General features: G+C 39.0%; 1 protein-coding gene across 2 annotated transcripts in view; it reads left to right on the top strand.

Moving 5' to 3' along the window:
• KLHL3 (kelch like family member 3) overlaps positions 1–14,002 on the top strand; it is a 234,885-nt gene that overhangs the window by 65,691 nt on the left and 155,192 nt on the right. The window contains exon 1 of one of the 2 annotated variants that reach the window (XM_032837737.1): positions 6,022–6,315. The exons of the other annotated variant lie outside the window; for it this stretch is intronic. The gene's annotated coding sequence lies outside the window, so the exon portion shown is untranslated. Of the gene's footprint in view, positions 1–6,021; positions 6,316–14,002 lie in introns of those variants that run through there. 2 annotated transcript variants of the gene reach the window in all.

The following is a 14,002-nucleotide window of genomic DNA, read 5'->3' as shown; positions in this document are numbered from 1 at the left end:
CTTTCCAACTTTCCTCTTGTATTTGAGTTCTAGCTTCAGAGCATTGTGGTCTGAAAATATGCAGGGGATGATCCCAATCTTTTGGTACTGTTTGAGACCTGATTTGTGACCCAGGATGTGATCTATTCCAGAGAATGTTCCATGTGCACTATTGAAGAATGTGTATTCTATTGCTTTGGGATGGAATGTTCTGAATATATCCGTGATGTCCATCTGGTCCAGTGTATCATTTAAGACCTTTATTTCCTTGTTGATCTTTTGCTTGGATGATCTGTCCATTTCAGTGAGGGGGTTGTTAAAGTCCCTTACTATTGTATTATTGTCGATTTGTTTCTTTGATTTTGTTATTAATTGGTTTATATAATTGGCTGCTCCCATGTTAGGAGCATAGATATTTAAACTCGTTAGATCTTCTTGTTGGACAGACCCTTTAAGAATATATAGTGTCCTTCCTCATCTCTCATTATAGTCTTTGACTTAAAATCTAATTTATGTGATACAAGGATTGCTACCCCAGCTTCCTTTTGATGTCCATTAGCATGGTAAATTGTTTTCTACCCCCCTCACTTGAAATCTGGAGGTATCTTTGGTTCTAAAATGAGTTTCTTGTAGACAGCATATCGATGGGTTTTGTTTTTTTGTCCATTCTGATACCCTGTGTCTTTTTATTGGGGCATTTAGTCCATTTACATTCTGGGTAACTATTGAAAGGTAAGAATTTAGTGTCAATGTATTGCCTGTAAGGTGACTGTTACTGTATATTGTCTCTGTTCCTTTCAGGTCTACTACTTTAAGCTCTCTCTTTGCTTAGAGGACCCCTTTCAATATTTCCTGTAGGGCTGGTTTGGTGTTTGCAAATTCTTTTAATTTTTGTTTGTCCTGAAGCTTTTTATCTCTCCTTCTATTTTCAGTGATAGGCTAGCTGCATATAGTATTCTTGGCTGCATACTTTTCTCATTTAGTGCTCTGAATATATCATGCCAATTCTTTCTGGCCTGCCAGGTCTCTGTGGATAAGTCCGCTGCCAATCTAATGTTTCTACCATTGTATGTTATAGAGTTCTTATTCCGAGCTGCTTTCAGGATTTTCTCTTTGTCACTAAGACTTGTAAGTTTTACTATTAGATGATGACCCATTTTTATTGATTTTGAGGGGGCTTCTCTGTGCCTCCTGGATTTTGATGCTTGTTCCCTTTGATGTATTAGGGAAATCCTCTACTATAATTTGCTTCTGTATACCTTCTGCCGCTCTCTCTTTCTTTTTCTTCTGGAATCCCAATTCTTCTTCTTCTTTTTTTTTTTTAAGATTTTATTTATTTATTTGACAGACAAGTAGGCAGAGAGGCAGGTAGAGAGAGAGAGAGGAGGAAGCAGGCTCCCTGCTTAGCAGACAGCCCGATTCGGGGCTCAATCCCAGGACCCTGGGATCATGACCTGAGCTGAAGGCAGAGGCTTTAACCCACTGAGCCACCCAGGCGCCCCTTGGAATCCCAATTATTCTAATATTGTTTTGTCTTATGGTATCACTTATGTCTCGAATTCTCCCTTAATGGTCCAGTAGTTGTTTGTCTCTCTTTTGCTCAGCTCCTTTATTTTCTGTCATTTGGTCTCCTATTTATCATTAATTTTCTCTTCTGCCTCATTTGTCCTAGCAGTAAGAGCCTCCATTTTTTATTGCACCTCATTAATAGCTTTTTTTTTTTTTTTTACTTCAAGTTGGTTAGATTTTAGTTCTTTTATTTCTCCAGAAAGGTGTTGTAGATCTCCAGACAGGGTTTCTCTAATATCTTCCATGCCTTTTTCAAGCCCAGCTAGCACTTTGGAATCATCGTTCTGAACTCTAGTTCTGACATATTACCAATGTCCGTATTGATTAGGTCCCTAGCTGTTGGTACTTCCTCTTGTTCTTTTTTTTTTTTTTTTGTGGTGAGTTTTTCCACCTTGTCATTTTATCCAGATAAGAATATATGAATGAGGGAATAAAATACTAAAAGGGTGGCAGAGGCCCAGAAAAATGTATGCTATCCAAATCAGAAGAAACCCAGAACCGGGGGGAGAAGGAAGGGGGAAAAAAGGAATAAAAATGAAAAAAATGTAAAATATAAAAAATATGTATATATTAGAATGATGAGTAGAGCATAGCCACCCACTTGATTTTGGGTGTATTCTGGTCCCTTTTAAGAAACTCTCTCTCAAAATTTTAAAGAAAGAAAAACATATATATATATATATATATATATATATATATATATACACAAAAATATGAGTAAACATGTGAAGGGATGGGATATGACTGTAAAGATGAAAATTTAAAAAAATTCTAGAAAAGGAATTGGTAAGATAATTTAGTTGGAAAAAGAAAAAAAAAAGAGACATTGTGATCAGGCTGGAGACTAGAATAAAGCCAAGTGCTAGATTTACGGTATATTTTGATCTATTAGAGGAAATTGTATCCCAAAATTTTAAAGAAAAAAAACCTATATGTATACAAAAAATAAGGTTAAATACAATGAAGGGATAAAATATGAGTATAACAATGAAGATTTTAAAAGATTTTTTAAAAAAGTTATTGTTAAGATAAACTAGTTTAAAAGTGCTGAAAGAAGAACGAGGAAAAGTTAAAAGAAATAGAATAAGAAAAAAGGTAAAATAAAAAAATTTAACTTTGCAAGACTAAAGGATCATGGTGAAAAAAGCCATGAATTCTATGTGTTGCTTTCCCCTAGCTCTGGAGTTCCCCTGTTCTGGTAGATTGGTGAACTTGTTCTTGGCTGGATGGTCTTGCTGATCTTCTAGGGGAGAGGGGCCTGTTGCAGTGATCTCCAATGTCTTTTCCCAAGGCGGAATTGCACCACTCTTGCCAGAGGCCAGGCTAAGTAATCTGCTGAGATTCGCTCTCAGTAGCTTTTTTTACCTGAACACTTTCTGTACAGTTTTGGAGGTCGGGAATGAAAATGGCAGCCTCCCAGTCTCCAGCCTGGAGGAGCCAAGCCATGGGGGCCCCACTCCTCAGTGTGCCCTCAGAGAAAAGCAGTCAATCCCTCCTATCTCCCTGGTCTCTGGCCACGCTCTGTGCTCACCTGGCCTGTGACTGAGCCTTTCTGTCTGGTATGTGGCCCTGTTTGGAGTCTCCAAACCCAGTAGAATTCTTGCCGTGCACTACTGCACCACTCCCCCTGGAGGAGGAAGGAGGGGGTCTCTTCAGATTTGCCACTTGTGGGGGTCACTGCTCAAAGAGCAGTGGCCAGACTCTGCCTTGGATCATGGTTTAAGGTAACCCCAAGCTGAGAGTGCACTGTTTGGCTCGGTCTCTGTGGTCGACTTCCCCACTCCGATACCTGGGGGCTCTACCACACTCAGACACTCCCGGCCTTTCTATGACCCCGCAGGATATGAGACCACACTGTCCCCGTGAGGACTCCACCCCCGCTCAGCTTCTGGAGGGATGTCCCTCAATGGAGCAGACTTCTTAAAAGTTCTGATTTTATGCTTGATTGCTCCACTGCTTGCTGGGAGTCAGCCCCTCCCATCGTGGTCTATCTTCCCATCGTTTTGGATTCACTTCTCTGCACGTCCTCCCTTACAGAAAGTGGTCGATTTTCTGTTCCTAGACTTGCCGCTCTTCATCTCTTCTATCTTCTGTTGAGTATGTAGGTGTTCGGAATGGTTTGATAACTATCGAGCTGAACTCCTGGGACCTGATGGCATTTCCGTCTGCTATTCCTCCGCCATCTTGCTTCGATCCTTGGGAGCTTCTTCTTAAGTTTACTTATTTTTTTTCTTCTTAAGTTTAAAGTGATTCTTAGTTTTTTCCTCAACTTATAAGTTTGCTTAACTGTTTTGAGTTAATCTTGGCTCCACTGTCTTCGTACACATTTTTAACAGATTTTTCCAGTATCACCTGGAGCAAAATTGTGAAATTGATGTCTCTGGAAGCCTTTTTAAAAAGTAAAGTGCTTTTCTGCTATAAAAAGATTGAGTTTGTCCTCCCTACCTCCCCCCACCTCTAAAGGGCTGGATTTTTCCAAGTATAAGAAGAGTTGTGTTTTGGTTTTTATTTTCTGGATTTTTTTTTTTTTTTAACTGTATTTAAGAATTTATTTTCTACTCTTCTCTGCCATCTGGTGGCTTGTGAATGGAACATTGCATTTGTAAGGAAAACAAGGAATTGGAGCTATTTTGAGATATGTAACTTACTGAAGAAAAGCAATATATGGTTGTATGTGTTTAACTTTGAAACTACCAAATCACAGCAGTAATTTTGGGGCACAGAAATTTTTCTGTGGTATTTTCTGGATTTCGTACCCACTCTTCTCTTTATCTCCTGTGTCCTGCTTCACCTTCTAGAATTTTTTACCTCCTGTGTAGTGCTAAGGAAACCGAGTAATCAAAGTTACAAATTCTCTTTTGCATTTAATTAAAGGCTTGTTGGGTTTATGACATGTATGAGTGGTCTCCTTTAGTTTCCATTTGGACATCATCTCCTCTGCTATCTGTGTAACACCTTGTACCAGGCAGAAAAACAACCTCCACAAAGATGTCCATATCTTTATCCCCAGACCTGTGAATGTGGTACCTTATGTGGCACAATGTGCTTTTAGGTAAGATTAAGGCCAACGACCTTAAGAGAGGGAGACTATTTGGGGTTATCTGGGTGGGTATGGTTTAATCATATCGGCCCCTCTCCCTGTTGTAGTCAGAGAGTCAGAGAAAGGGGACTGAGGAGAGAGATCAAAGATAGGAGTGAAAAAAAAAACAACCCAGAAATTTGAAGTGTGAAAGAATCTAGACTGGCTTTGTAGATGGAGGGAGGGGGCTATGAGCCAGGGAATGTGAGTGGCCTCTAGAAGGAAACCTTCTCTCTGCTATAGCCTCCAGAAAAGATTGCAGCCTTATTAACAGCTTAATTATAGCCTAGTGAAACTGGTGTCAGACTTCTTACATATGAAAGTGTAAGATAATAAATTTGTGTTATTTTAAGCCACTGGGTTTGACGTAATTTGTTATGACTAAGATAGAAAACACCCCATGTTTTGTTAGAATTGGGTCTGGAGGCCTGGATTGGGAGGAATGCAGAGCTAGCTTGAATTTGATCTAGTAGCAAACCTAGAGAATTGGTTGGTAATAAACTAGTTTCTTCAGCAAGTTTAATGATGCTCCTCTCTTTCCAAGTTATGTTGTGACCCTGTAAGAACCCATCTATCCTATTATTTTCACCCTCCTCTGTTTCCGGACTGTGTTGCTGCTTCCTTTTTCAACGTATCCCTCCTCTTTTCTTGACTAAAGGCAGGAGTTTGAAATAGATTTGCTTATCATGTGAGGGCGAGTTCACAGTCCTTGACAATGAAAGTCTCATAATTTAGTGGGGGAAACTGACAAGTAAACAAATACTGCAAATCTGTCTGATAAAAGCAATAATAAGAGTGAACATGGGATAGAGGCCTCTACCTGGCCAACAAATTCAGGGGGCTGATTGATTCTTTTAATTCATTATCACAGATCATAACTGAGAACTCCAGATTTTCTGGAAATACTCCTAAATTTCCCAGCAATCTTAGATTCATCCCGCCATTCTTAGAAACAGCTCTTTCTCCTCTCTCTCCACAGGCTTTCTTAATTCCTCTTTCTGGTGGCTTAAAATATGTCCACAAATTCTTTTTTTTTTTTAATTTTATTTCTTTTACAGACAGAGATCACAAGTAGGCATAGAGGCAGGCAGAGAGAGAGGGGGAAGCAGGCTCCCCACTGAGCAGAGAGCCGGATGCGGGGCTCGATCCCAGGACCCTGGGATGACCCGAGCTGAAGGCAGTGGCTTTAACCCACTGAACCACCCAGGTGCCCCCACAAATTCTTTAATAATCTTCCTTTCCAGAAGTGGAGATTAAGTCCCCTCCCCCTTGAATATGGGCTGGACCTGGTGATTTGTTTCAAACAAACTAATACGGCAGAAGTGACTCACTCTCTCCTCCCCCCTCCCATATATGTGAAATCATCACATTGTATGCTTTTAATATATTAAATTTTATTTGTCAATTATACCTTAACAAAACTGGAAGAAAAAGAAATGACTATGTATGACTTCTGAGACTAGGTCATAAAAAGCATTGTGGCTTTCCTTGCTCTCTGTCGCTCTGGAATCACTCACCCTGAAGGAAGCCAACTGCCATATAAAAAGCTTCTCAATGGAGAGGGCCTCATGGCAAGGATGAGGTCAAAGGCCAAAAGCCTTGTGGATGAGCAGTCTTGGAAGCAGATCCTCCAGCCCTGGCTGACATCTCGATGACAACCTCTGACAAACCCTGAATCCATCACCCAGGTAAGTCATCTGCAAATACCTGATTCACTGAAACTGTGAGATAGTAACTGTTTGTTGTTTTAAGCTGTTGAGTTTGGGGGGTAGTTGGTCATAAGTAACTACTACAGATCTTGGTACTTGAAAGTGGAATTCCTTTATAATAAAAAAAATTCAAAAATTTTGGAAAGAAGCAGTAGTCAGAAGCTGAAAGGACTTTGTGGAAAATGTTAGAGAAAAATTGAAGCATCTTGAAGAGCCTGTGAGAAGAAGCTTCATGGCTTTTCAGGAGACCATGGGTGAAAGCTTAAGGGAAAGTAACAAAAATATTACTGGAAATGGAAGGAAAGGGAATCCTTTTTGTGTAGAAGTGGAAAGTTTAGCAACACTGTCAGCTGTGTTCATGTGGAAAGTAGCAAATATCCATAAAGAACTGGGTGGTTTAGGTAAAGAAATTGCCAGGTGGGATGGTAAAGCTGCTGCCTGGCTTCTTAAAGTCTCTGCTTATGGTAAAATGTTGAGAGAAGAGAGAGATCTGTTAAAGAAAAGTTGGTTAAACACAAAGGGACCAGGAATTATTAGTCTAAAAATTTCCCAGCATCTTCAGAAAGCAAATGAAGCTAAATTTAAGAACTGGCTTCTGGGCAAAGATGAAAATCCAGGAAACTGTGAGGAAAACGTGATCTTCTGAGCTGCTAAGTTTTGGGGAGATGATTTTGTTTTATAGAAATGGGATTGATAGACTTTGTCATCCTTACTCGAAGTTGATCACTTCGCTTGAGACTCTGTGGAGAAACTAGCAGCCCTTTCTCATTTTCCCAACGCTGTGTGTGGTGTGCCAACGTGTGTGTCTGGGTGCTCTGCTTCCTTCCCAATGAAATGAATACATGCCAGCCTTTCCATTAGTGCTTTCCAATCCATCCACATTTCAAGGACTTTATTTAAACAACAGACCTTTGCTCTCTTTCATTGTCAGTTTCTCCCACTGTATTGATTCATTCTCATCAACAAACATGCTCTATTATCTGTCATCTTATGAAAACAAACCCTCATTTTATTCCATATCCCTCTCTCGCCATCACCCCATCTCTGCGGCCCTTTACAAGAAAACTTCTTTGATGCTACTTCATTTGTCATTCCCCTTCAGTCCACCCCTTTTGTCTTCTGTCTCCATCATTCAGCTAAAAATTTGTTGTTTTGCATCACAAATCACCTTCATCCTACCCAAGCCACTGGTCTCTCTTCTAATCTTAGCTGACCTCTCAGCAGTATTTGCTTTAGGTAACGTCTCCCTTGTTATTTTTTTTTTAATGGCTTTATTGAAATATAATTTACATACTATACGGTTCACCAGTTTAAATCATATAATACAGTGTTTTTAGTACATTCACAGGATTGTGTAGACATCACTACCATCTAGTGTTAACACATTTTTGTCCCCCCTAAAAGAAACTGTATACTTACTAGTAGTCACTCCTCATTTCCCCTTCCTCCTCTCTCCCAGCCCAACACAACCACTAATCTGCTTTCTGTTTCTGTAGATTTGCCTTTTCTGGACATATCTTGTAAAGGGAGTCCTATAATATCTGGTCTTTTGTGTCTGACTTCTTTCACTTAGGTGAATGTTTTCAAAGTTCATCCAGGTTGTACCATGTACCAATATTTCATTCCTTTTCATTGCCAAATAATATCCCATAATATGCCACCTTTTATTTATCCATTCACCAGTTAATAGACATTTAGGTTGTTTCCACTTTTGGGCTCTTATGATAATAATGATGCTCTGAACATTTCTTTTTATTTGGACGTATGTTTTCATTTCTCTTGAAGAAATCCCTAGGAGTGGGATTGCTGGCTTATATGGTAACACTATGTTTAGCTTTTCAAAGAACCTCCAGACTGTTTTCCAAAGTGGTACACCATTTCACATTCCCACCAGCAATGTACGAAGGCTCCAATTTTCCCACATCCTTACTAATGTTTGATTGTTTATCTTTTATATTATAGCAGTCTCCTATAGACTGAATGTTTATATCTTCCCTCAGATTCGTATATGGAGACCCTAATTCCCAGTGTGATGGCATTTGGTGGTGGAGCCTTTGGAGGTAATTAGGATTTGTATAGGTCATGAGGGTGGAGTCGCCATGATGGGCTTGCTTCTCTTATAAGAAAATGAAGAGATCAGGCCCTCTCTTTCTCAGCCATGTGAGGGAAGAGGGCCCTCACCAAGACCCTGACCGAGATGACACCCTGATTGCAGAATTCTAGCCTCCAGAATCAGAGAAATAAATTTCTGTTGGTTAGGCCACCCAGTCTATGGTATTCTGTTACAGCAGCCCTCATTTGCGGAACACTTCCCTGTTTGGGCTTCTAAGACATTACAATTTCCTACTTTTTTTCCTTTCTCACTTGCTGCTCTTTCTCAGTCTCTTTCATGTGTTTACCTCATCTTCCCCTTCATTCTCCTTTTCTTCCACCAAGGTATTAAATGTGGGAATGCCCCAGGGCTCTGTCTTTTTTTTCTCTCATTCATTTATTTTTTTTTTATTATGTTTTGTTAGTTACCATGCAATGCATCATTAGTTTTTGATGTAGTGTTCCATGATTCATTGTTTGTATAACACCCAGAGCCAAGGGCTCTTTCTTGGGATATCCTCTTTAAACACTCTTACCATGTCATCTTGTCTTGTGTCTTTAAATACTATATGAAAATTGCTTCCAAATGTCTATCTTTAGCTCTCACACTTCCCTTATGTGCGTACCCCTCTATCCAGTTGTTTACTTAATCACTCTTCATAGATGTCTAATGGGGATTTCAGACTTAACATGTCCAAAACAAAACTCGTGGTTTTCACCCATGGAGAACTGCCTCCTCTCCCAGTCTTAAAAATTTCAGTAAATGGAATTCCTGTCCACCTTGTTGCTTAAGTCAGAAGCCTGGGAGCCATTCTTGATTCCTCCTGTTTTCCTATACTCTCTATCAAGTCCCTCAGCAAGTTTCTTTTAACCGTGCCCACCTTAGTGTATTTGAATTTATCTACTTTCTTTCATTTCTATGAGCTTAGTCCTAGACATCATTATCTGTTCCCTGGACTACTGTGGTAGACCTCAGTTCATTTCCTTGCCTCTATTCTACAGTCCATGATTCATAGAGTAGCAGTCATCATATACATTTTAAGATATCACATCATGTTACTTCCTTGTTTAAAATACTTCATTTGTTTCTGTTTCTCTTAAAATTGCTCTTAAAATCTACATTTGTTTGCCTGGCCTATGAGGCCCTGAGTGATTTGGCCCTTGCCAGATCTCTGCCCTCATTACCGACTCTTCTTTGTTAGTATTATTCAGCCGAATGGCCTTCTTTCTTTCTTGGGGCTTTTATACTAGCTCTTTCCTCTGCCTGGAAGATTCTTCCCCAAGATCTTCACATGGCCAACTTCTTATCATTTATGTTTTAGTACCTATCATTCCTAATTTTTTGTGTGTGTTTGTTTATTGTCTGCTCTTCCAGCAACCCCTCCATCGGTTATAAAATCCTTGAAAATCCTGTCTTGTTCAGGCATGCATTTCTGGTACGTAACATGGTTTCTGTAGACTCTCCTTAAATATTTGTTTAAAAATTTATTATTTATTGGATTATAGTTGGCATAGAACATTATATTAGTTTTAGGTGTACAAATAATAATTTGATTTATTTATATATTGTGAAATGATTACCACAATAGGTTTAGTTAACATCCTTCACCATACATAGTTATAGTTTTTTTTCTGTGATGAGAATTTTTAAGATCTGTTCTCTTAGCAACTTTAATATACAGTACAGTATTGTTAACTGTAATCACCATGTTATACCTTACATCCCCAGGTCTTAATTTATCCTATAACTAGAAATTTGTACCTTTGAGCCACCTTCATCTATTTCACCCCTCCATCCTCCCACATCCTGTGTCTAGCAGCCACCAGTCTCTTCTCTTTATCTATGAGGTGCATTATCTTAAGATTCCACTTACAAGATTATACAGAGTTCTTTGTGTGTATGTCACTTAATTCACTTAGCATATTGCCCTCACGGTCCATTCATGTTATCTAAAGATAATATCCTTCTTTTTTATGGCTGGAAAATATTTCATTGTGCATATATACACCACATTTTAAATTGGGGTACCTGCGTGGCTCATTCGGCTAAGCATCTGCCTTCAGCTCAAGTGATGATCCCAGGGTCCATCGGGCTCTCTGCTCAGCAGGGAGTCTGCTTCTTCCTCTCCCTCTGCCTGCCGCTCCTACTGCTTCTGCTCTGTCTCTGTCAAATAAATAAATAAAATCTTAAAAAAAAATCCATTCATCCATCAGTGGACGTTTAGGTTGTTTCCATGTCTTGGGTATTATAAATAATACTATAAGGAACACTGGGGTGCAGATACCTTTTGGAGAGTTCAGATAAATACCCAGAAGTAGAATTGCTAGATTGTATGGTAGTTCTATTTTAAAATTTTTAAGGTACCTCCACACTGTTTTCTATGGTGGCTGCACTAATTTACATTCTCAACAACAGTGCATAAGAGTTCCTTTTCCTGCATATCTTTAACTCTTATTATTTCTTGTCTTTTTGATATTAGCCATTCTAACAGGAATGAGATGATGGCTCCCTATGGTTTTGATTTGCATTTTTATGATTATTAATAATGTTGAACACCTTTTTGTATGCTGTTCATGTGTTTAACAAACACCTGTTGGCTATTTATATGTTGTCGTTGGAAAAATGTTTATTTAGATTCTTTTCTCATTTTTAAATTGGATTTTTTTTCTGTTGAATTGTCTGAGTTCTTGATATATTTTGTATATCCCTTACCAGGTATATAACTTGTGAATGTGTTCTCCTATTCCACAGGTTGCCTTTTCATTATGTTGATGAAATCAACAGAAGCTTTTTCATTGGATGCACTCCCATTTGTTCATTTTTGCTTTTGGTGTCAAGTCCCAAAAATCATTGCCAAGACTGATGTCAAGGAGCTTACCCTCTGTGTTTTCTTTGTAGGCGTTTTGTAGTTTCAGGTCTTACATTTAATCTTTAATCCATTTTGAGAAGATTTTTGTGTATGATATAAGATATTTGTTCTGTTTCATTCTGCTTGTGGCTACCCAGTTTCCTTAACACCATTTATTAAAGAGATTACTCCTTCCTCATTGTATATTCTTGGTTCTTATGTCATAAATTAATTTGCCACACATGCCTGGGTTTATTTCTGGGATTTCTATCCTTTTTTTTTTTTTTAAGATTTTATTTATTTGACAGAGAGAGATCACAAGTAGGCAGAGAGGCAGGCAGAGAGAGGGGGGAAGCAGGCTCCCCACTGAGCAGAGAGCCAGACATGGGGCTCGATCCCAGGATCCTGAGATCATGACCTGAGCCAAAGGCAGATGCTTAACCAACTGAGCCACCCAGGTGCCCCTGGGTTTTTAAAAAAAATTTAATTAATTAATTAATTAATTAATTAATGTTTTCAATTAGCCACTCTATAGAGCATAATTAGTCCTTGGTGCAGTGCTAAGTGATTCAGTAGTTAAGTATAACACCCAGTGGTCATCACAGCATGAGCCCTCCTCAATATCCATCACCTTATTACTCCCACCCCCCACCCTCCTCCACTCTGAAGCCTCCAGATTTTTTCTTGGGGTCTGTAGTTTCTCATGGTTCATCTCCCTCTCTGATTTCTTCCCCTTTGGATTTCTCTCCCTTCCCCTCTGGTCCTCAGTGCTTTGCTTATGTTCCACATAATACTGAAACAATATGATAATTGTCTTTCTCTGCTTGACTTATTTCTCTTAGCATAATCCCCAGTTCCGTCCATGTTGATGTAAATGGTAGGTATTCATCCTTTGTGATGGCTGAGTAATAGTCCATTGTATATATTTGCCACATCATCTTTATCCATTCATCTGTTGAAGGGCATCTCAGCTTCTTCCACAGTTTGGCTGTTGTGGACATTGCTGCTATGAACATTGGGATCCATGTGGCCCTTCTTTTCACTACATCTGTATCTTTGGGGTAAAAACCTAGTAGTGCAATTGCTGGGTCACAGGGTAGCTCTATTCTTAACATTTTGAGGATCTCTATACTGTTTTCCAAAGTGGCTGTACCAACTTGGATTCCCACCAACAGTGCAAGAGGGTTCCCCTTTCTCCACATCCTTGCCAAAATTTATTGTTTCCTGTTGTGTTAATTTTTGCCATTTTAACTGTTGTAAGGGGGTATCTCATTGTGGTTTTGATTTGAATTTCCCTGATGGCTAATGATGTTGAACATTTTTTCATGTGTCTGATAGCCATTTGTATGTCTTAATTGGAGAAGTGTCTGTTCATGTTTTTTGCCCATTTTTTGACTTGATTATCTGTTTTTTGGGTGTTGAGTTTGAGAAGTTCTTTATAGATCTTGGATACTAACCCTTTGTCTGTAGTGTCATTTGTGAATATCTTCTATTCTGTGGGTTGCCTCTTAGTTTTGTTGACTGTTTCCTTTGTCGTGCAGAAACTTTTTATCTTGATGAAGTCCCTAAAATTCATTTTTGTTTTTGTTTCACTTGCTTTTGGAGACATGTCTTGAAGTTGCTGTGGCTGATGTTGAAGAGGTAACTGCCTGTGGTCTCCTCTAGGATTTTTATTGATTCCTGTCTCACATTGAGGTCTTTCATCCATTTTGAGTTTATCTTTGTGTATCGTGTAAAAGAATGATCCAGTTTCATTCTTACGTATGTAGCTGTCCAATTTTCCCCACACTATTGATTGAAGAGACTGTCTTTTTTCCACTGGGTATTTTTTTCCTGAATTGTCAAAGATTAGTTGACTGTAGAGTTGAGGGTCCATTTCTGGAGTCTCTATTCTGTTCTATTGGTTTATGCGTCTGTTTTTATAACCAATAGCATGCTGTTTTAATTACTACAGCTTTGTAATATAGTTTGAAATCAGGAAATATGATGCTTCTGGCTTTGTTCTTTCTCAAGACTCCTTTGGCTATTCAGAGTCTTCTGGGGTTTGATACAAATTTTGGGATTTTTTGTTCTATTTCTGTGAAAAATACCATTGGGAATTTTGGTAGGGATTGCATTGAATCTGTTGATTTCTGTGGGTAGTATGGACATTTTAACATTATTCTTCTAATCTATGAGCATGGAATATCTTTCCATTTACTTGTGTCATCCTCAGTTTTTTTCATCAGTGGCTTATAGTTTTCAATATACAGGTCATTCACCTCCTTGGTTAACTCTATTACTAGGTATTTTATTCTTTTTGATGCAATTATAGATGGGACTGTTTTCTTAATTTCACTTTCTAAATATTTGTTAATTGTTAATTGTTAATGAATGAATGATTTTGAACTCATTCCCAAACTGAATTCTTTTTTTTTTTTTTAAAGATTTTATTTATTTACTTGACAGACAGAGATCACAAGTAGGCAGAGAAGCAGGCAGAGAGAGAGGAGGAAGCAGGCTCCCCGCCGAGCAGAGAGCCCGATGCGGGGCTCGATCCCGGCACTCCGGGATCATGACCCGAGCCGAAAGCAGAGGCCCCAACCCACTGAGCCACCCAGGCGCCCCCCAAACTGAATTCTTAATCAGAGTAAGAGTTATCTAGGGAAAGAGGAGAAGAAAAAGGAGAAAGGAGTACTAATTAGTGTGTCTCAAATGCATTATAGGTATACAGGAGATGTTACCCT

The sequence above is a fragment of the Lontra canadensis genome, unplaced genomic scaffold (genome assembly GCF_010015895.1).
Source record: "Lontra canadensis isolate GAN:19392208 unplaced genomic scaffold, GSC_riverotter_1.0 scaffold99, whole genome shotgun sequence".
Classification (NCBI taxonomy): domain Eukaryota; kingdom Metazoa; phylum Chordata; class Mammalia; order Carnivora; family Mustelidae; genus Lontra; species Lontra canadensis.
Note: the sequence above shows the minus strand (reverse complement) of the source record. Positions and strands in the feature narration are given on the sequence as shown.